Source organism: Lissotriton helveticus, chromosome 2_1, assembly GCF_964261635.1.
Source record: "Lissotriton helveticus chromosome 2_1, aLisHel1.1, whole genome shotgun sequence".
Taxonomy (NCBI): Eukaryota; Metazoa; Chordata; class Amphibia; order Caudata; family Salamandridae; genus Lissotriton; species Lissotriton helveticus.
In genome coordinates this window covers 1,034,455,335-1,034,477,092 of record NC_136059.1, presented here as the reverse complement: position 1 = coordinate 1,034,477,092, position 21,758 = coordinate 1,034,455,335, and the positions used below count along the sequence as shown (strand labels likewise).

Below are 21,758 nucleotides of genomic sequence, written 5' to 3'. Positions count from 1 at the left end.
AGGATTCGAGAGAAGTTCATCAGAGAAAATTCAACGGTCACAGCTAATTATTAGATCAATCGTGGGTGTGCCGGATTTTCAACAACAGGGAAACAAGTCGACGTTTCGACCCCTAATAGTAGGCCAATTAAAGTCCTTTCACGGGGTCTTCATCAGGACGTCACAAAGGGAAAAGGGAAGGGTGGGGCAATTCTGAATAAAAAAATGTAAGGGAAATAATACTTTAGTGTATATCAAACTAATGACAGGTAAAAACAAATTATTTCTCAAAGAATAATTTCTCAAATTTCATTTACCATGGAGTACGGCCCAGCCGGGCTCTGTACATGGAGAGACACGCCACGCTAGCTGTCGTGGTCAAATCTAATAAAAGTGGAAACCTCAAACAAAGAGGAGAAGGAGTAATCAATAAGGTTCTTAATGAGTCAAAAGATAAAAAAGGGTTTGTAACTTCACTTGCATACTAGTAGAGGCTATGAGTTATCCAGAATACTACTTTAAGATTTACCAAACACTGTCGTCAATACCATTAAAGACATGAATAAACATGGCGGTGTTTGAGAACAACAACAGATTATGTAAGTTTATAAAATGTACCTTTAGGTCAATAGCACTCAGAACATCAGGGGTCCAAGGCGTTTTAACAATAATAAGGCAGAAACAGATTCTGATTAAGGAAATGTCCTCCTATGTTAAACAGAATGGGGAGAGATTGTTTACCAAACACTATTATCAATACTATCCACATCATGAAGAGTCATGGCGATGATTAAGAACGACATAGGATTATGTTAAAAAGTACCTTTAAATCAATAGTACTCGGAACGTCTGGGGTCCAAAGGTTTTAACAATACAGCCGATACAGAGTTCTGGTTGTGAAATTAGCCTCCTATGGTAAACAGAGTGAAGGGAGATTGTTTACCAACCAGTGTAAGGCAAAACAGTTCTCCGATTGGGGTTTTAACAATGCTACCGATTACTTACATCAAATGTAGCAGACACGCAGTCTACTTCAGGCGTTTAGGCAGCCTTAATGGCAGAAGTCGGCCGGATGAGAAGTTCGTCATCCGACTCAGGGCGGGAAATATTTCTAGTGCCTGTCCGACTGTTGATTCTTATACTAGAAAGGAAGGAGGGAAAGAATCAATTGTTTGGCCGAGGTACGGACTACTACGCGTAAGGATATGTGCAGACATTGGCTGCCCGCTTGCCTTTCCCCGTGAGTAATCCTAGGTGCGGTGCTTTTTTAGTAGTCCGTACCTCGGCCAAACAATTGATTCTTTCCCTCCTTCCTTTCTAGTATAAGAATCAACAGTCGGACAGGCACTAGAAATATTTCCCGCCCTGAGTCGGATGACGAACTTCTCATCCGGCCGACTTCTGCCATTAAGGCTGCCTAAACGCCTGAAGTAGACTGCGTGTCTGCTACATTTGATGTAAGTAATCGGTAGCATTGTTAAAACCCCAATCGGAGAACTGTTTTGCCTTACACTGGTTGGTAAACAATCTCCCTTCACTCTGTTTACCATAGGAGGCTAATTTCACAACCAGAACTCTGTATCGGCTGTATTGTTAAAACCTTTGGACCCCAGACGTTCCGAGTACTATTGATTTAAAGGTACTTTTTAACATAATCCTATGTCGTTCTTAATCATCGCCATGACTCTTCATGATGTGGATGGTATTGATAATAGTGTTTGGTAAACAATCTCTCCCCATTCTGTTTAACATAGGAGGACATTTCCTTAATCAGAATCTGTTTCTGCCTTATTATTGTTAAAACGCCTTGGACCCCTGATGTTCTGAGTGCTATTGACCTAAAGGTACATTTTATAAACTTACATAATCTGTTGTTGTTCTCAAACACCGCCATGTTTATTCATGTCTTTAATGGTATTGACGACAGTGTTTGGTAAATCTTAAAGTAGTATTCTGGATAACTCATGGCCTCTACTAGTGTAGTATGTAAGTGAAGTTACAAACCCTTTTTTATCTTCTGACTCATTAAGAACCTTATTGATTACTCCTTCTCCTCTTTGTTTGAGGTTTCCACTTTTATTAGATTTGACCACGACAGCTAGCGTGGCGTGTCTCTCCATGTACAGAGCCCGGCTGGGCCGTACTCCATGGTAAATGAAATTTGAGAAATTATTCTTTGAGAAATAATTAGTTTTTTCCTGTCATTAGTTTGATATACACTAAAGTATTATTTCCCTTACATTTTTTTATTCAGAATTGCCCACCCTTCCCTTTTCCCTTTGTGACGTCCTGATGAAGACCCCGTGAAAGGACTTTAATTGGCCTACTATTAGGGGTCGAAACGTCGACTTGTTTCCCTGTTGTTGAAAATCCGGCACACCCACGATTGATCTAATAATTAGCTGTGACCGTTGAATTTTCTCTGATGAACTTCTCTCGAATCCTGCCTGTATGATGGCTCTTGTTTTATAATTGTATGTGATCTATGTTTGAATTTGGTATTACCCCTTTTTTGATACTGTGTCATTCTTTCTTACTCTAACACTCCCCTGAGCACCAACTCCCTCCCTTTCTCCCCCTCGGGGCTCTACTATTTATGAATTGATGTGATTCATTTTTTGCCAATCGGCAATCACAGAATATTGGAAATAAATCAAATTACCAATTGCAAACCAGTTTTTGAATTTGTGTTTGAGTAATAGTAAAAAATTGTTCAGTGTATGTTGTCCACAATACACTTTCCTCTCTTACGGGGACCCCTTTACTAATGTATCACTTAGCACCCAGGTCCCCGTGACTATATGGGTTTAACCCCTTTTGTGTACCGTACATAAATAACAATGGCTTAACGTACTCAACTGGTGATTCTAAAATACGCCTACCCCAATGTACCTAACCTATGTCTAGTACGCGGGAGGGAGTAAGTATTTGTGCAGCATAGGTTTGGTTTTCTTTGCCAAGAATCTATCCAAGATTTCTCTTAGGTTTTAATCAGCTCCATACCTTTAGTTTAGAATGAGGGAGGTCTGGAATCTCTTGACTCGGGACTCGATTTCCCAATACCCCGCAAGGGAAGCTTGGAAACACTGGAGCTGGATAATCGCAGAGAGAAAGGCAGCCTCTTGATAAGTGTGTCAGCTGGAGGGTCGGCTTCCTTCGGCACTTGCTGTAGCGAGCTGCGTCAGGCAAGTAGATAGTCGTACTGCTCCGGAACACAGTGTCTTACTAGAGCAAGTGAAGGCATATTTATACCTTGAAGATGCCTAGTTTGACATAAAGTTGGGCGTAATAACGTCAGGAAAGAACCCCAAGGGAATAGTAGTTCTTTGTAAATTACATGAGTTCTTGGACAAATCAATATTCAAACAATGGGAGGTCCCTGACTGCTTAAGCCTATTTTCCAAGAAATCGTTGTGACGTTTTGGTACGGGTGGAAGTTGCCATGCCTGTATTTGGACTGCATGGACTATGTCTAAATATCGGTATGATTTCTATGCCTATATTAGGGCAATGTGAATTGTACCTATATAAGGGCATGAATCGGGAAATTTTGCTTGCGTCCTAAAACACCATACAACAGTACACCCTCTCAGTACACCCTAGGAATACACCCTCTCAGTACACCCTAGAAATACACCCTCTCAGTACAGCCTATCATACCCCGAGGCGGGCACGGTTAGACAGACACGCTCACACCCCGCCACAATTCGAGGAGGGTGCACGCCGCTAGTGCACACTAAACACCCCTCCTCACCCAGTGCACACCAGATAACTTTCACAATTGCACAACCTGGCGACACCCGCAGCCGACACTGCCTATGAAGGGAGTAAAATATTTACTGAACTCCAGAAGAGTAGTGTGAGAGTTGTGTACCTCGCCACAAATAGTTTAAATATGGCACATGCAAGAGGGTCACTCACTGTTACAGCATTCTTAAAGGCGGTATGTACCGCAAAGACAGCCGCACACTTTAAGGTGGGTATCACCTTACGGGGCACATTCAAGACCCAGGACTCCAATGCTGGCAGGCTCTGTGCCACCCAAAGCCTGGTACACTCTACTAAAACAGCGCAACTTGGACAAAAGAAAGTACTCTGGCTGGTGAAGGCACTACAAAAACCAAATGTGAACGTTTACCTAGACGCATTGTCAAACATGGTGTGTGTGATTTATTACAAGAAATGTGTTATAGTGAAAGAGTTTACTCAGCTTTCACCATTGAATAAAAACATTTAAACTCCTTTAACGTTCAAATACGCAAATGTGCAGTTCTTCCACAACAGCCTATTCTGAACACTGCAACCTGTACAAATATTAAAGTACAAATTAACCATTGTGTCTTGATTTCCGTCTACTGCACTGCGGAGGGGAGGGCTGCCTCCCTACCTTCGAGCACTTCCAAAGCTTTATGGGGTACCTACCAATATTATGGATTTTTAAAGTGTATTAAATATGTAACTATTGACAGTGCTTGGAAACGGTAGAAGTGCTTTGCAGCGCAATAGGGTAAACACGTTATTCACATTAATATTATTAAGAGAAGAGAAGTTTGATTTTTGGGTACATTGGAGAGGGTATGCAGACAAAATATAGAGTTTTAAATATCGACATACAATAATGTCGATGTTTAAATATCGAAGGGACATAAAATAGAAGGTAAGTTATATCGATATGTTTAATATCGATGTTAGTAATATCTATGTTACTAATATCGATGTTACTAATATCGATTTTTGTATGATTTTTATGTATATTATTATGTATTTATTATAGGGCCGATTCCGATTCGGGAAAAACCACTCCGAATAGCCGTACAGAGCGTTCTTCCCGTACAAATCATACCCTGCAGCCTCCCCCGTAAGTACGATGAAGTACGATTCGTACCAGGAGCAGGGCTCCGTACGAATCGTACAAAGACCGTACGACTCCAATCTCCATACGATTCTCCCTCAGAACCCTCTGTACGCGACATCCGTATGGTTCGAAGCAGGTTTTGCCGACCCAGCAAGTACGATTCGTGTCGGGTACGCACCATACAACACTTTTTTTTACGGGAGCCCAAAACGTCCGGAGAAGTAGAGTACGCCTCGAAAGAGGTACGGAACGCCCCCCCGGGTACAGTGCGTACATCCCATGTCTGCAGGGGTACAGTTCGTACCCCTGCGATCATGGGGTGTACGCACTGTACCCCACGATTATGGGGTGTACGCACCGTACCCCATGATCACAGGGTGTACGGTGCGTACACCCTGCGATCATGAGGTGTACGCACTGTACGATGTGTATGTGATTGTGTGGTTCACCGTACGAATCGCCCTTACCTGACGTGGACCATACGAATCTCGTCCTCATACCCCGGTCCGGATTGTACTCCTCGGGTCGTATGGCATGTTTACGAATTGTACGGTTCACTGTGAGGGTCTGTGTCGTACGGTTTCAGCCTTGCAATTCATAGTTTCTGGTTGCTCGGTCCATCAATCTCACTGATCCCCTCACTTTTGTGCTTGTTTATCGGCCTCCCCAGTCCATGCCTCAGTTTGTCCCCCTACTCCAGGACCTCTTGGCCACCCTGGCAGTTAACAACTCGTCTGTAATCCTGCTTGGGGATTTCAATTACTGGCCCGACGATCCCAGAGAATGTTCTGCCTCCAAAGACTTCTCTGCCACCCTTCAGTCACTGAACTTCTCTCCTCACATCACTGTCCCTACCCATGACAAGGGCCATATTCTAGACCAAATTTGGTCATTGCGCCGCCAAATTTCCCTTCCCTCTATCCTTCCCTGCATCTGGTCGGATCATTTTATGATTTCTTTTAGTATTTTTTCTGCCTCCCCTGTTAAAACTCCATTCTCCAAGAATGTGTCAGTCCGTTGTTGGAACAAGACGGACCTCGCTCTTCTTTCCTCTTCCCTGGCCTCTACAGCACCTGATTTGACGGATCTCCCTCTAGAATCCCAAGCTGATGCTATCAGCTCGTGGCTTTCTTCTTCCTGTGACATCGCTGCTCCCCTTAAGAAAGTTAAATCTGTCCGGCCTCACGATGCCAATAGATGGTTCACAAGCGAACTTAAAGACCTCAAACTTAGTCTCAGGCGCTCGGAGCGCCACTGGAGACGCAAATATTGTCCCTTGCTCCGCACTAGGTACAAACTGTTACTGAATAGCTATAAGAAAGCTATTGTGTCGGTCAAAACAGCTTACTTTTCAGAGAAGGTTGCTCTCTCTATTAATAAACCTCGCGAGATCTTCTCTCTGGTCAAGCAGCTTGCTACCTCTGACCACACTAATATCAGTTCTGCCCCATCTCAGTCTTTTTGCCTCACTCTTAATAACTATTTTATTGACAAGATTATTGCCATCAAAAACAACATCTCCACAGTCTCTCAAATTCAAGCTACCTTTTCTCCCCCTCCGCCGCCTTTGCTGCTGGATCACTTTCTCCCTATCACCTTTGAACAATTTTTTCTTTTGCTTGCTAAAGTCAAGTCCGGCTCCCCAGCTGACTGTGCCCCGGCTCGGATCCTTCAAATTCTCTTCACCTCCTGTCCTGGACCCCCTCTCACCCTGCTTAACTCTTCCCTGGCTCTTGGTTCCGTCCCTTCCTCTTTTAAAACTGCAATAGTCCTCCCTATCATTAAAAAACCGGGCTTGGATCCCTCTTCACCCCCTAATTTTAGGCCCATCTCCCTTCTCCCTTTTCTGGGAAAGATTTTGGAAAGACATGTCACCTCTTGTCTGTCCTCCCACATCGAGGAACACTGCCTCTTAGCTTCCCATCAGGCGGGTTTCCGCCCTGGCCACTCCACAGAGACTGTTGTCACCGCCGTTTTGGATGAGCTCAAGGGCAAGGCGGACCTTGGCCTTCCCCAGGCGTTGTTGCTCCTCGACCTGTCGGCTGCGTTTGACACGGTCGACCACACCATTCTTCTCGACCGTGTCAGCGCAGCCGGCATTAGAGGTGTTGCACTCTCTTGGATAGCATCCTTCCTCCGGGGCAGAACCCAGGCAGTCCACCTCGCAGGATTCTCCGCTCCTCCCCGCCCTCTTGTGTGTGGAGTTCCTCAAGGTTCCTCTCTTTCCCCTCTTCTCTTTAATCTTTATATCTACCCTCTTATTCTTTCTCTTCAGGAGCTGGGGGTCTCCGTGTACAACTACGCGGATGACCTTCAGCTCATCTTCGACCTGTCCACTCCTGACTCTCCCTCTTTTCTTAGTTCCACCCTAGTTTTCATTTCGGATTGGATGATCACGAATCATCTCAAGTTAAATCCGGACAAGACGGAGCTTGTCCTCACGGGTGGTCCCTCCAATCCTTGGTCCCCTTCTTACTGGCCCCCTTCCTTTGGCCCCTCCCCCCCACCTGCTCCCTCTGTTCGCACCTTGGGCATCAAGGTTAGTAATGACCTTTCCATGCATGCCCAAGTCAGCTCCGTTGTTTCATCCTGTTTCTTGTCCCTCCGTCTCATCCGAAAAATTTCTCGTTTCTTTTCTACCACTGCCCTTAAATCGATCATCATGGCTCTCATCACCTCCCGTCTTGATTATGGGAATTGCCTTTATGTTGGCATCCCGGCCTTCGAATCACGACGGCTACAGGCAATCCAAAATCAAGCAGCCCGTCTCATTTTTCATCTCCCCAAATTTTCTCACATCACGCCTGTCCTCAAGTCCCTACACTGGCTCCCGGTGCACTTCCGTTCCTTCTTTAAATTAGCCTGCTTAGCCTTTCTGGCCTACACCCACTCTGCTCCTCTCTTTATTGTTTCTTTAGTCACTCCCTACACCCCGTCTCGCACCCTTCGTTCCTCATCTCTTCTTCTCCTTCATGTACCCCGTTTCCGCAAATCTCGAACCGGTGGTACTCGCTTCTCGGTTTTGGCTCCCCAGTTCTGGAACAGCCTCCCGTTGTCCATTCGGTCCATTCCCATCTATTCCTCCTTTCGTAAAGCCTTAAAAACTTTTCTTTTCTCCCAGGCCTTCCCAGTTTAGCCCCTGGTAGCACTGTAGAATTTGACTTCCCCCCCCAGCGCCAGGAAGCCGCTTGGCCGCAGTGCGCTTTAGCAAGCATCTTTTCATTTCATTTCATTTCATTTCATACGGTTCACGACGATTCGGATGGATTGACGAGATATGGATCGTACTACGCGATTCGGACGGACGTGTACAATTCGTACAGAGAGGGCTCCGGATAAGATTCATACGAACGCTTTTTTTCCTGAATCGGAATCGGCCCCTTTGTATTTAATTTTTATTTATGTAATTTAAGTAAATGTTGTATTTTAGTACTGTAGCGGGTTCTGGATTTATAGGGGAATAGGGTGGGAAGTAATTTAATTATAGTAAATTAATTATTAAATTTTAGGAATTATAAATTAATTTTAATTAATTGGTAATTCATTTTTATTAATTGGTAATTAATTTTAATTAATTGATTAATTGATAATTATGTTTTGTAGCGGGTTATGGGTTTATAGGGGAATAGGGTGGGAAGTAATTTAATTATACTAAATTAATTATACATTTTTAGGAATTATAAATTAATTATAATAACTTGGTTATTAATTTTTATTGCTTGGTAATTAATTTTAATTAATTGATTAATTGATAATTATGTTCTGTAGCGGGTTATGGGTTTATAGGGGAATAGGCTGGGAAAGAATTTAATTATACTAAATTAATTATACATTTTTAGGAAATAAAATTAATTTTAATTAATTGGTATTTAATTTTTATTAATTGGTCATTAATTTTAATCAATTTATTAATTGGTAATTATGTTCTTTAGCGGGTTATGGGTTTATAGGGGAATAGGGTGGGAAGTAATTTAAATGTAATTAAGTAATAATTTATTTTAATTCATTGTTTTGTTAAATATATTATTATTAATTAACAATAACAATAACAATAACAATTATTAATTTGTAATTTATTACTATTAATTGGTATTTATTATTAATTTATCTTTACTTAATTATTTATTGCTAATCATGTTTTTAATAATTATGTATTGGTATTTGTAAATAGTTTATATTTATTTAATATTTAATTTTAAATTATTAATTTTTTTATAAGTATGTTATTTTTACTTTCTACGCTATCCAATACTTTACCTACTGTTGCACTCTCTGGAGTTGGAATAGTAATTTTTACCCCTACGCTATCCAACACTTTCCCTACTGATGCACTCTCAGGAGTGGGAATAGTAATTTTTACCCCTACGCTATCCAACAATTTCCCTACTGTTGCACTCTCGGGAGTGGGAATAGTAATTTCTACCCTTACGCTATCCAACACTTTCCCTACTGTTGCACTCTCTGGAGTGGGAATAGTAATTTTTACCCCTACGCTATCCGACACTTTCCCTATTGTTGCACTCTCTGGAGTGGGAATAGTAATTTTTACTCCTACGCTATCCAACACTTTCCCTACTGTTGCACTCTCTGGAGTGGGAATAGTAATTTTTACCCCTACGCTATCCAACACTTTCCCTACTGTTGCACTCTCTGGAGTGGGAATAGTAATTTTTACCCCTACGCTATCCAACATTTTCCCTACTGTTGCACTCTCTGTACTGGGAATAGTAATTTTTACCCCTACGCTATCCAACATTTACTTACTTTTTTACATTTGTTTTACATTTTTATTAATTTATATTTGTAATATTATTTTATGTGTATACATTTATTTGTAATTTATATTATTTTTATTTATTTATAAGTTATTAAAATTATTTTTAAAAGTTAGTATCAAGGAAGTATATACTATGTATTATAATTATATTAACTATGTTTATTACATGTATAAGTATTATTTTATTTATATTACATATTTTGTTAATAAAAAAACAATATTTTTTTAATAACAATATTTTTGACATCAATATATTTTTTTCTATATTTGTGTACTTACCTTGTTAGAGATAGCATGTCGATATTTTTGTAATCGATATTTTTGTTGCAATATTTTTGTAGGTAGATATTTTTGTAAACGATATTTTGTCAGAGATTCGTTGGAGAGCTGTGATGCGGAAGATGGGGCAAGTGTCCCACAGTGCCCACCAGTGGGGCATGAAGGTGTTCATAATCCGCACTCTGGCAGTCCTGGGCCTCCTTGCAGATGGCAATGCGTGGTGGTCCCAAGTGATAGTGATGATTGTTATTTTAGCAGAAGTGTGTGAAAAGCAGTGCTGGTGCCCTACATGGTAACAAGCAGCACAGACCGCCCTGTGACTGGTGGGGGGGAGCCTGAGGGAGGGATGGGGGTGGTGGGAACCTGATGGAGGGGGGCTGGCGGGGGTGGGAGCCTGGCTGGGGGCACACAGAAGAACAGGGAAGGCTGCAAGAGGGTGGGGCAAGGGGGTGGTGTAGGAGAAAGATATGAAGAGAAGATAGTGGAAGAGTGAATAAAACAGAGGGATGGTGGAAAGAAATGAACAAGGAAGAGATAGGCAAGAGAGACAGGAGAAACCACAGGACACCATTAAACAGAAGGGGAGGGCACAGTAAGTAAGGACCTGGGCAGAGCAGGGTAATGTGGCACACGCATTAGGGAGCAGACAGTAGGCACAAGAGGAGGGCACAGAAGGGAAGGTGGGGGGATTCGGAGACTCACCTCACTCCTCTGGAGCTGCAGGAAGGTGCTAAGGTAACTGTGTAACTGGATCTCGGTCGGACAAGCTCAGCAAACGCAGCATGGGAAAGGGAGGGGCGGGATTGAGTGGGCTGCTAGAACTAATAAAAACCGGCCCCTATAGATAAGAATTTGCTTCACGACAGCCGTGAAGCAAACAATCCTGTCCCGATGCGCCGTCCTAAAAGTGGACCAGGAGGTAACCTTAAAGCCTGGTTTTTAATCACACGCCAGCGTTTAACGTAAACGATGACGCATGCCAATTGAAAAGAGGGGCGGGGCTTAAAGTCTCTTCTGAAACTGTATTGATTTCAAAAGGCCCTCGCATGGCGAGAGCAGCACATTCGCGCTGCTAACGCGAGGTGCGACCTAAAAACTGGTGAACCTGGGTATGCACCAAACCAGTGTGCCTACTCGACAGACGTATAATGTGAATAAATATTTGTATTTCTCCTTTTTTACTTCTTTTTATGTGTAATGCATTCTGCAATGAAACTTACTCTTTGGATTGATTTTGTCCATGAAGGGAAACCTTCCTTTGCAAAAAAAAAAATCAGCCTGTCATACAGGCAGCCTTGCAGCATGGCACAAGGGTCCCTGCTGAGGTGTTAGGCAGCACAAAGTGAGCCAGCGATAGAAGGAGCAGAAGTGCTCAATATCTTAGCAGAAATGGCAAATTTCTTCTCTCTCCCTTTCACGCAAAACAACGCAGCAAGTTGTTTTGCATAACATATTACTAAATCTGTCCCTCAATGTGCGACATTTATGCAACACTTACACCTAGCCCTCTTAATGTCTATACACAATGCAAAAGCCATTTTTTCCACACAGGAAAATGCTTTCTATGAGGGGTGTGCCATCTTCATTACCCTAATGAAATATGGAAGTTTTTTCTGCCACCGTATAAAATCACAAGGCTCACGTTTTGCGGGAGTAATTTTGCATACGTTTTTATTATGAGGAGCACTTTTAAGAATTGTATGTGTTGTTACAAAATGTCGACTTTTTGGGTGTGTGGTACAATTTGTATGATCACCATCTAACAATCATGCTCCTGTAAACCCCTTTTTGCTCTACTTTAACCTCTCCTAAATATTGAGTTATTAGTCCATAAAGAAGCAGGAGAATTCTACATTGTCTCCTTTTCACTCCTGCCATGGATTCTATGGCCACAAATGCGAAGAGACCCTTGAAGCAAACCTTTTAAACTGTATGCATTCAAATCGTCTAGGTCCTTTGTTTTGGAACTAGCTACAACCCAAGCTAGTCCCAAAGCTAGAAGCTAAAACTAGCTAGTCCCAAAGCATTCTGTGTCATATTTTCATACTGAAAATATATATGAATACATTTTCACAGACTACCAAGGGAAGTATTGTAAAAAAGAACCTTTTCAAACTACAAATGCCGGATGGCTCAAGACAGCCTGTGAGCAACATGTGAGGAAAAGTAAAGTTACTCAGACAAAAATACAGAAAGCATTCTGTAGCTAGAATTCCCTGTCTCTTTGAAGGGCCTTAACTGGTTTGGATAAGACTAGACTCTCTCTCTCTTTCTCCAGTGTCTTTGGCCACCCATGGCGGGCCTACGTTTGCCGGCCCGGGGTTGCTTGTGAGATTACTCGGTTTCATTCGTGGCCGATTGAAGAGCGGGGGGAATGGGGGGACTGCTGCCCTGACACAGAAGGTAAGAGCGAGGGGACACCTCCGCCACCAAAACTCATGCTACGCCAATTCTCTATCTCTCTCTTTCTCTCTGTTTCTCTCTCTCTCTTTCTCTCTCTCTCTCTCTCTCTCTTGCGCTCTCTCTCTGACTCTCTCCCCCTCTACCTCTCCCTCCCTGGTTAAATGCATGGTGGCCTACTGAATGCAGGCCCCTTCGAACAGCAAAAAATTTGGGGGTCATCTTTGATGAGGGGCTGACGTTCGACACCCAAGTCAACCGTACAGTTGGTACTTGTTTCTATATTTTAGGAACTCTCAAAAAGGCGCTTCCATTCATTCCTTCTGAACTACATTGGTCAACTATCATTGCACTGTTTACCTCTTGTCTTGATTACTGTAACACCCTCTACCTCAATATCACCACTGCTTCACTGAAGAAGCTCCAGGTGGTATAGAATGCAGCAGCAAGACTGATTCTTAAAATTCCCAAACATCAGTCTGCCTGAAAAGGAATCCGTACATTACACTGGCTCCCCAACAAGGAATGTATCTCATTTAAGGTCTTAAGCACAGTATACAAGGCCAGGCACATCAAAGGCTTGTCTCAGCTCAAATCTTTGTTTCAATGGTATATTCCAGGGAGGACCTTGAGATCGTCCACACAGAACAAACAAGTCTTGCCCAGATTTAGCAGATCCAGATGGGCGGCCGCTCCTTCTCCGTTGCGGGCGCCAAACTCTGGAACTCTCTTCCCTTTGCCATTACCAATGCAAGCTAACTCTCTGTCTTCAAGAAACTCCTGACAACATGGTTATTCCCCTCTTAATCTGCTGTCGCGCTCTGTTCCCTCTGCCTATGTCTGCCCAGCGCCTTGACACCTTCACAAATCCTATCCTATTGTATCCCTGTACTGTTACCTTTAAAGCCACTCTTCCTTTACTGCCCAGTGCATGCTCCACCCCTAATCTAGTGAAAGAAATGGGGAGCTGCACAGTGGTACAGAGTAGCTGTTCCTCACAGCGGAAACTGGTGTGCTGAATTTGCCCTCCCTTCATTTCTGCTCCTGTTGCTCTACTCTTTTGGTGCTGGGGTACCAATAACTTTACTGCCCTTAACTGTGGGGCAATCGCAACTATTAACTACCCCACCTCCTTATGACCATCACCTGCAACTGTGCTCTATAATTTTGTGTAATTAATAGCTGCTACTACTGCCTGTAGGTGTAGATAATAATACCTAATTAACAACTTAAGTATGGCTGTTCAGAATATGGAATTGTACGTGGAAGCAGAGGTAGTCCCAAATAGTGTTGCATGTTTCTCTTTCGAACGCAACCAGATAAACCCTTAGGGGCAATAATGTTATTTCAATGAAAAGACACATGACTTTTGATGAATGGAATAATTACTTATCAGTAATCTTCATTACTCCTAGTGCTACTCGACCTCATCCCAGTAATTAATTATATGAGGAAATATGCCCAATTACAAGGTACAAAAAGCAGGAAACACAACAGGAAATTGCATCTATAACCCTGCCCTCCCTCAGCTCGGTAGTGCATATAAAACAACCTGCCCCAGCGCATCTTGAAATTCGAAGCCTCGTCAAAATGCGGAACCATACTAATGACTGGGCCAAGGACGTGTAAGATTTAGAGCAAAGAATATTCCCAGTACCTCATCAGTCGTTTACCTCTACATCCCTCATCCTCGTCCCAGTCTTTACTTCTATGAGGTACACCAAAGCAGTCACAGTCCTTTAATTCAGATACCATTACTAGAACAATGTGATACCAAATCCAGTGGATTTTAATCTTTCCTTAGTAAAACAATTAACAAACTATCATACTGAATCAGACTGTAACTAATAACATTATAGGAGATTGCCATACCCATACACACAAGTTTTTCTCTGTCCACTTTGCACACGCAAAAGCCTAAGGTGTTTTATGAATGTGTGATCTGAGGCCCTTGTCCCAGCTCTACAAATCTCTTCCAATGACACCCCTTGCAATTCATCCCAAGAAGTGAATACAGATCTGGATGAGCTGCCCTTAATGTTGTATGGAATAGTCTACTCCTAATTCAAATAATCAATTGTAATACTCTTTTTTAAACACTGACTTAAAGGTCCTTTAGGTTGCCTTTCTACCTTGATCAGAAACACCAAAACGTATACATAGTAGATTCATCTTCCTTGAATGCATTTTATTTATTGAGATAAATAGATAAAACATGCTTAGTATCCAATAAACTCAACAAACATTCATCAGCAGAAGGAGATGGAAAAAACTGAGAAAAATGGTTTGCTGAGGAGAGTGAACCTTTGAAACAAATTTGGGATGAAATGCAGAATCAAGCTTCAAAATTACTACATCATCCAAACATCTCAAAAGAGTGGATAATAAAGCACAACTGAGAGTTCCCCCAATCTGCGGGCAGAAGTGACTGCCACCAGAAAGAAAACTTTTAAGGTGGATAAAGCCAAATTCTTCTTAACCCCTTCCATGCGTCGAACGGCCCCCGGCCGTCTGACCTCACAGTGGGCGTGTGTGTCGGACGGCCGGGGCCGTCCGTTTTGCGCATGCGTAGAATTCGCCTGCACAGCGGGGAAATGTGCGCCGCATCGAAGCAGCTAAAGCTATCAACTAACATTTACATAATAGATGACTTTGAACAAGAAGTAGAGGATAGACTCTGATGACAGTTCCAAGGATTCTAGTGCCTAAAGAAGGACTTCAAAGTAGATGACTTTCTAGAATTGTCAATTACTTTTACCAAATGAGGCCCCTGCCTTAAAAAAGTCAATCTCTCATCTTCAAGACAATAGGGTGAGATTCTTGTGAAGAAGGTGGTTGGGGTTAAAAGGAGACAACAGAGTAGGTAGAATCCAAGGCAAAAGCAGTGCCAACTGACTGAGAAATGGAAACCAAGTTCTGAAAGGTCAAAAAGGCACCATGTCAATCACAAGGGCTTTCTGCTGCTTGAGCTTGCACAATATCTTCTGAATCGAAAGAAACTGAGGAAAGGAGTCAAACAGTTTCCTTGGTGACTTCATTAGCACAGCGTCTACTTTCTATGCCATCTTCTCGGAATTCCTTGTATAAAATCTTGGCAGTTAAGCATTTATCCTGGGAGCAAAGAGATATATGTATGCTGTGCCAGACATCTCCTTGATATTGTCAGATTCTGAGAGGAAGCGAACACTCGGCTCAGTTGATCTGCTTCCACATTCACCAAACCCCTGATGTGCACTGCTGGTTTTGAGAGGAGATTTGCCTCTGCCCAAAGACTCAGCTAACATTCCACTTCGCTGAAGGAAATCCAAGTTATGCTGCTTTGATGGTTGATACAGACCACTTACACCAAAATTGTCTGTCCTCATCATCACATTGAAGAGGAAAAGGAAACTCTGAAAATGAAGCAGAACTCTGAAAATAGCTCTAGCTCCCTCCAATTTGAGGATCTCAATGAGTCCACCAAGGACCATTTTTCTTGATAAGTGATATTCTCCACCATCAGACCCTAGTCTATTGCACTGGCATCCATTGTAAGAACCACTGACAGTTTCTGGTGCATAGGTATCCCTTTCAGATGATTATACAATATCAGCCACCCTATAGAGTTTCCTGATATCTTTAGTGATCAGAGTCCTGTGTTTTGGACCCTGCAGTGAAGGGAGCCAGTTTGAGAACAGGTGCCACATGAGAGGTATGTGTTCAATTCTCTCCCACTGCATGGTAAACATCGAGTCTGCTATGTGTCCTTGTATCTCGAGCCACTTCCTCGCTGGTGCTTCCTTTTCAAATAACAGTACAGACAGGAGTCTTTGAAAATATTAAACTCCTTTCATTGTAAAGAAACACTTTTTTCCCACTTAGGTCCAGATGCAGGTAATCCAGATTTACCGATTCTAAAATACCGAATTTGACCGATTCTGTATTTTATAATCCGTATATGGGATGTAGGTATTCATTTGGTAAATTTTACCGAATCGGTAAGATTCGGTTAATACCAAATCGGTATTAACCGTTTCAGTATTTCCCATTCATCCCTATGGGCCTCCAGTCCCATAGGAATGAATGGGAATTACCCAATCGGTAAATACAGATTCGGTAAAATGAGGAACACATTCAAGGGTGGCAGGGTGTCACTTTGACACCCTGTGGCACCCCTGAATAGTGCATGGGTGCACATGTGGCACATATATATGCCCTAAGGGCATGTATGTCTGCCACATGGCACTGTTATAATTTGCAAAAATTTCCTTTTTTAGGGTTTTCGATATTTACCAACAACTTGTAGTTGGTGGTAAATAACGAATCCTGAAATGGGAAAAGCGCTCATTTGAGTGCTCACTACATTAAGAAATTGGTAATTTACTGAATCAGTATTTTAAGGAATCCGTAATTTAGCGATTCCTTAAAATACTGATTCGGTAAATTACTGAATCCGTAAAATGGCCACCTACATCTCAAAAGCCTAATACCGGTCGGTAACGGCCGAAATTCTGTAATTTCGGCCATTACTGCCCGGTATTGGGCGACCTATATCTGGCCCTTAGGGCTAAATCTTGCCCCAATGAAAATTAGGTCCATGGAAGAGTCAAGTGACACTAGGCTCTGTTGATTAAGGAGCACAACAATGGTCAAGTCGATTTGATGACTTATCTGGTGTTGTGATGGAGCCTGGAGCATCCAGTCGTCTAGACATGGAAACATCGACACTCCTTGAAGGTGTAGCTATGTAATGACAGGAGCTACCACTTTCGTAAAGACCCTCAGAGAGAGCACCAAAAAGAATGAGCGGACACTGGAGTGCTAGTCTCTCGTGTTTACACAAACCTTCAGGTACTTCTTGTACAATTTCGCCATATTGATATGCAGTTATGCATCCTTCAGATTGAGTATTGCCAGGTGATGATTCCACGCAATTAAAGGAGTTATACACTGTAAGGTCTCCAATTTGAAAGGTTTATTCTTTACCATCATAAGCTTTCAATTCAGAATATAGTTACTTCCATTTACCTTCAGTACCAGAAAGACTTTTGAGTAAATTCCTGTCTTTTTCGCCTTCTCTGGCATAGGAACAATGGCTTTCTTTAACAGCAATGTTTTAATTTCTTCTTCCAATGATTGTTGTTTCATCAGGGATGCTGCAGGCGGGAATGATCCGTGAGTTGGCAGGAGAGGTAGAAATTCTATTTGATAGCTCTTCTTCAAAATGCATTGAACCCATTTGTCTGAGTAGATTTTACCCAACCTTCCAGCAAATCAGGGATCCTGCCACTGACGTATGATTCCTGTCCATTGCTTTTCTGGCACTCAACACAGTTCTGAGCACTGCTTTTTAGAAAACTCTTGGTTGTGTGGTTTATGGTATTTCTTCTAAAACCCTTACGGCTGAAACTTTGCATTGTTAAAATTCTGCTGTCTTCTATAAGGTTGTCTGAGTGACGATTTGTGCTTATAAAATCCTGATGTTTTAGACTGCTGTGATCTAAAAGAAGAGGAATGTTTTTCTTTTCTTAGAAACATTTCTGAAGCCTGTCTTCCAGGGGGAAACATCCTTTACAACGCAACTTTTACCATGCAGTGCCTTTACGACGTAACTTTTACAATGCAAACCATTACAACGCATTGCGCTGGGGGGCGCTCTAGGATAGGGAATAGGTTTAATTTACTATCCAACACCTTCCCTACTATCCACGGGGACTGGAGTTGGAATAGTAAATTAAACTATTCACTATCCAGCGCCCCAAAGCACTATGCGTTGTAAAGGCATGCGTTGTAAAAACAGCGTTGTAAAGGCGTGCGTGGTAAAAACATGCGATGTAATGTCATACATCCTCTTCCAGGGCAGCTCAACTAGTTTTACTCCCTCAAAAGGAATTCTCAAAGCAGCTGTTATTTGGGGATGAATCAGTATTCCAGTCTTTCAAATACGGATTACGTCTTGCCACCACGACCAACCCCTTATGGCATCAAAAGAGATATTGGAGAGACACTCATCTTGTTTCTTAATATTCTCTAATATATATTCCCACTATTGACCCTCCTGGGCTGCTTTTAAGAGTTCCTTAAAGTTTGGAAGGAATGATTGAGCTGTATAAGCTCCATAGCCCATGTACACAGAGTCAAATGAACCAGAAAGTACCTTCTTAATCCCTGCATCAACTGTTTTGTCTACTGCATCTCCTAGGACATTCTCCTGTTATGGAGGATGTGCCTACAATACTTGAGACCCACCAAGTCTACATGAATATTATCTGGATAATTTCCCATTAATCGTAATTCGATCTGGATCTTTCCAATCATTAAGCACTACATTCATAACATACTGGTAAATAGATATCTTTGTGGCCTGTAACTGACAAGATACAGTATCCTTGGGGGGAACAACTAGTTCCTCCACAGGAAACCCAGTATTCTGTTGGATGTGGTTCAACTTGTCTGGCATTAAATCTTTAAAAACATATTTTCCTTCATTGTCTCATTCGATAATTCTGGTGCCTAAACCTCGTAGTACATAGACCCATGCTCTGAGGCACCTCTTTCACACCCTCTCTTCTTATATATGGAGGCTGGAGACCACTGTCTCCAAGATTACCTTTTTTTATCTTTTGTTTCTCCATATCCCCACCATTGGACCTTTTAATAGGAGGTGATCCAGAAGCTGAAGAACCACAAGAGGAAAGGGAAGGTACATGATGTTTCCCCTTCTGGGTAAACTGGACAGAATTGACCAGTCTTTCAAAATCACGACCAAGAATGTAATACTGATAGCAAGTTATAAACGTTTGCCAAGTATAACAAGGACACTCATCTCTGCTTCCCCATACATCGTAAAACAACAACTCACCCCTCCCTGTAAAGAGTCACGCATACAAGTGCTAAGCCCCAAGATTCTGATATAAACTGAACACTGCTTCCTTGCACATGCGCTAATCCCTAGGAGCAAGAACCACTAATATAGATGCTGCCCCGCATTGCAGATAATTATCTTCATCCGACAAAACTCCATTTGGTAAGGGGATTTTTTCTTTTTTCTCTGCTTATATCTGCTCTGTCCTCAAAACAAAAAAATAATCTTGCCATCCACAACTAATCCAGGTTGTATACGGCAGCTTGTACTAACAACACCCTCTTTTGGTGGAAGGGATCCATACCTAACCTCCCCATAGCCTCTTTGCTCCATGGCAGCATAAAGGTACTTCCAAAGCCTGGCAGGGTGAGATACCTATACACAAATGGATCTGAGAGAGCAGCCCAGCAACCATCTCTACTCTTGCACCTTGTTCCAACAGGAAACAAAAGAGGAAATGCTAGGGAAGATTATTCTATCTATATATATAAAAACGAAAGTATGTCTGTCTGTCTGTCTGTCTGTTTGTCCTTTATGCATTACTACACCATTCATCCGATCGCCATGAAACTTTGGAAAGTTGTTGAGTACACTCCCGCGAAGGTTTCTGGCATAATTTATTTTCAAATATCAGCCTCCCAGGGCCCTCATAACCTTTCGAATACTGAGGTACGCACCAGACGGAAAAACAACAAATCGTTTATCCACAAGCACTCGAATAAATAAATAGAATTAAAACACCATTTATCCATTCGCCATGAAACTTTGGGAAGTTGTTGAGTACACTCCCACGAAGGTTTCTGGCATAACATTTATTTAAATATCGGCCCTCCAGGGCACTCATAATCTTTTGAATTCTGATATACGCACAAGACGGAAAAACAAAAAATTGTGTATCCACTAGCACTCGGATAAATAAATAGAATTAAAACAGCATCCATCCGATCACCAGGAAACTTTGGGAAGTTGTGAAGTACACTCCCGCGAAGGTTTCTTGCATACATTTTTTTTAAATATCGACCCCCCCAGGGCCCTCATAATCTTTCAAATACTGATGTGTGCACAAGACGGAAAAACAAAAAATTGTGTATCCACAAGCACTCGAATAAATAAATAGAATTAAAACAGCATTCATCCGATCGCCAGGAAACTTTAGGAAGTTGTTGAGTACACTCCCGCGAAGGTTTCTGGCATAACATTTTTTTAAAATATCGGCCCCCCAGGGCCCTCATAATCTTTCGAATACTGTGTAAGCACCAGACGGAAAAACAAAAAAATCGTGTATCCACAAGCACTTGAATAAATAAATAGAATTAAAACAACACTTTGAAATGTTTTCCATATTAAAATGAATAAGTTTCAATAAAAATAACACAATGTAAAATGAATGTTATCATAACGAGTTTCCTTGATTTTCTTTTCTTCGGAGATCGCAGCAACGTGCGACAGGTAATCGAGTATATCATATCCTGATGTATGTGATTTAATAGAAAACTAAAGACTGAGAAACCACATTGGAGAAAACCAAATCATGGAAAAACTATTTTAAGGAAAAACGATTTTGAGGAAATAAATCAAAAATTAAAGGAAACCGTTAAAGGAAAGATAATTAATGGGAAAATCCAAAATTACATTAAAATTGGGTGGAGTTTAGGGATAGTGAAGGGGTTTTTGGGTTTAATAATGAGTGGTGTTTAGGGATGATGTGGGATTTTTAGAGGCCAGGTATGGGCGCAGTTCTGGGCTACAAAAGGATTTAAGGGATTCAGGAATGGGCAGAGTTTAGTGGTGGTGAGAGTTTTTAGGGATCAGGAAAGTGTCATGAAGCATTTTTAAGATTCACGGATAAGGCGAGTTAAGAAGTTGTGAGGGTTTATAAGGTTCAGTGATGGGTAAAGTTTTGGGGTGGTGAAGCGCTTTTAGGCTTCAGGAATGAGTAGAGTTTAGGGGAAGTGAGTTGTCTTAGGGGTCAGGGAAGAGTGACATTAAAGGGCAGAATAGTTTTGGGTTTCAGCAATGGGTGGAATTTAAATCTGGAAAGGGTTTTTAGGGCTCACCGATGGGTGGGGTTTAGGGTGATGAGGGGTATTTAGGGTTCAGTGATGAGAGAAGATTAGAGATGGTGAGGGTGTCTATAGGTTTCTGGGATGGGTGGAGTTTACAGGTGGTGAGGGATTTTAAGGGTTCAAGGATGAGAGGAATTTAAGCATAAGGAGTTTTTAGAGTTCAGGAATGGGTAATCTTCAGAAGTAGCTTTCAGAGCTAGGGATAGGTAGAGTTTAGGAGTCAGGGATGGGTGGACTTTAGGCATGGTGCCAGGTTTTTAAGGGGGCAAGGATGGAAGGTGTTTAGGGGCTGTGAGGGGGTCAAGGATGAATGGTGTGCAGGGGAAGTGAGGGGTTAGCAAATTTAAAGCACCCAAAGTAATTATTTGACAATATATAAAATATAAATCTGAAGTAATGTCCCCTAAAGTAAAGCACTGAAATAAATTCCTCTGGCAAAGATGTTTCTGAAAGTAAGACCTGCAGCCATTGCATTTGCAATTTACAAATTAAGCACCCAAAAGCCAATTAAGCAAAATACTTTCAGTTAATTTGTTTCTATGAAATGGTAAATGTTAT

The 21,758-nt window shown here is 41.9% G+C and overlaps 1 protein-coding gene across 1 annotated transcript in view; it reads right to left on the bottom strand.

Annotated features, from left to right (window-relative positions):
- FRMD3 (FERM domain containing 3) overlaps positions 1 to 21,758 on the bottom strand; it is a 669,011-nt gene that overhangs the window by 66,365 nt on the left and 580,888 nt on the right. The window lies entirely within an intron of this gene.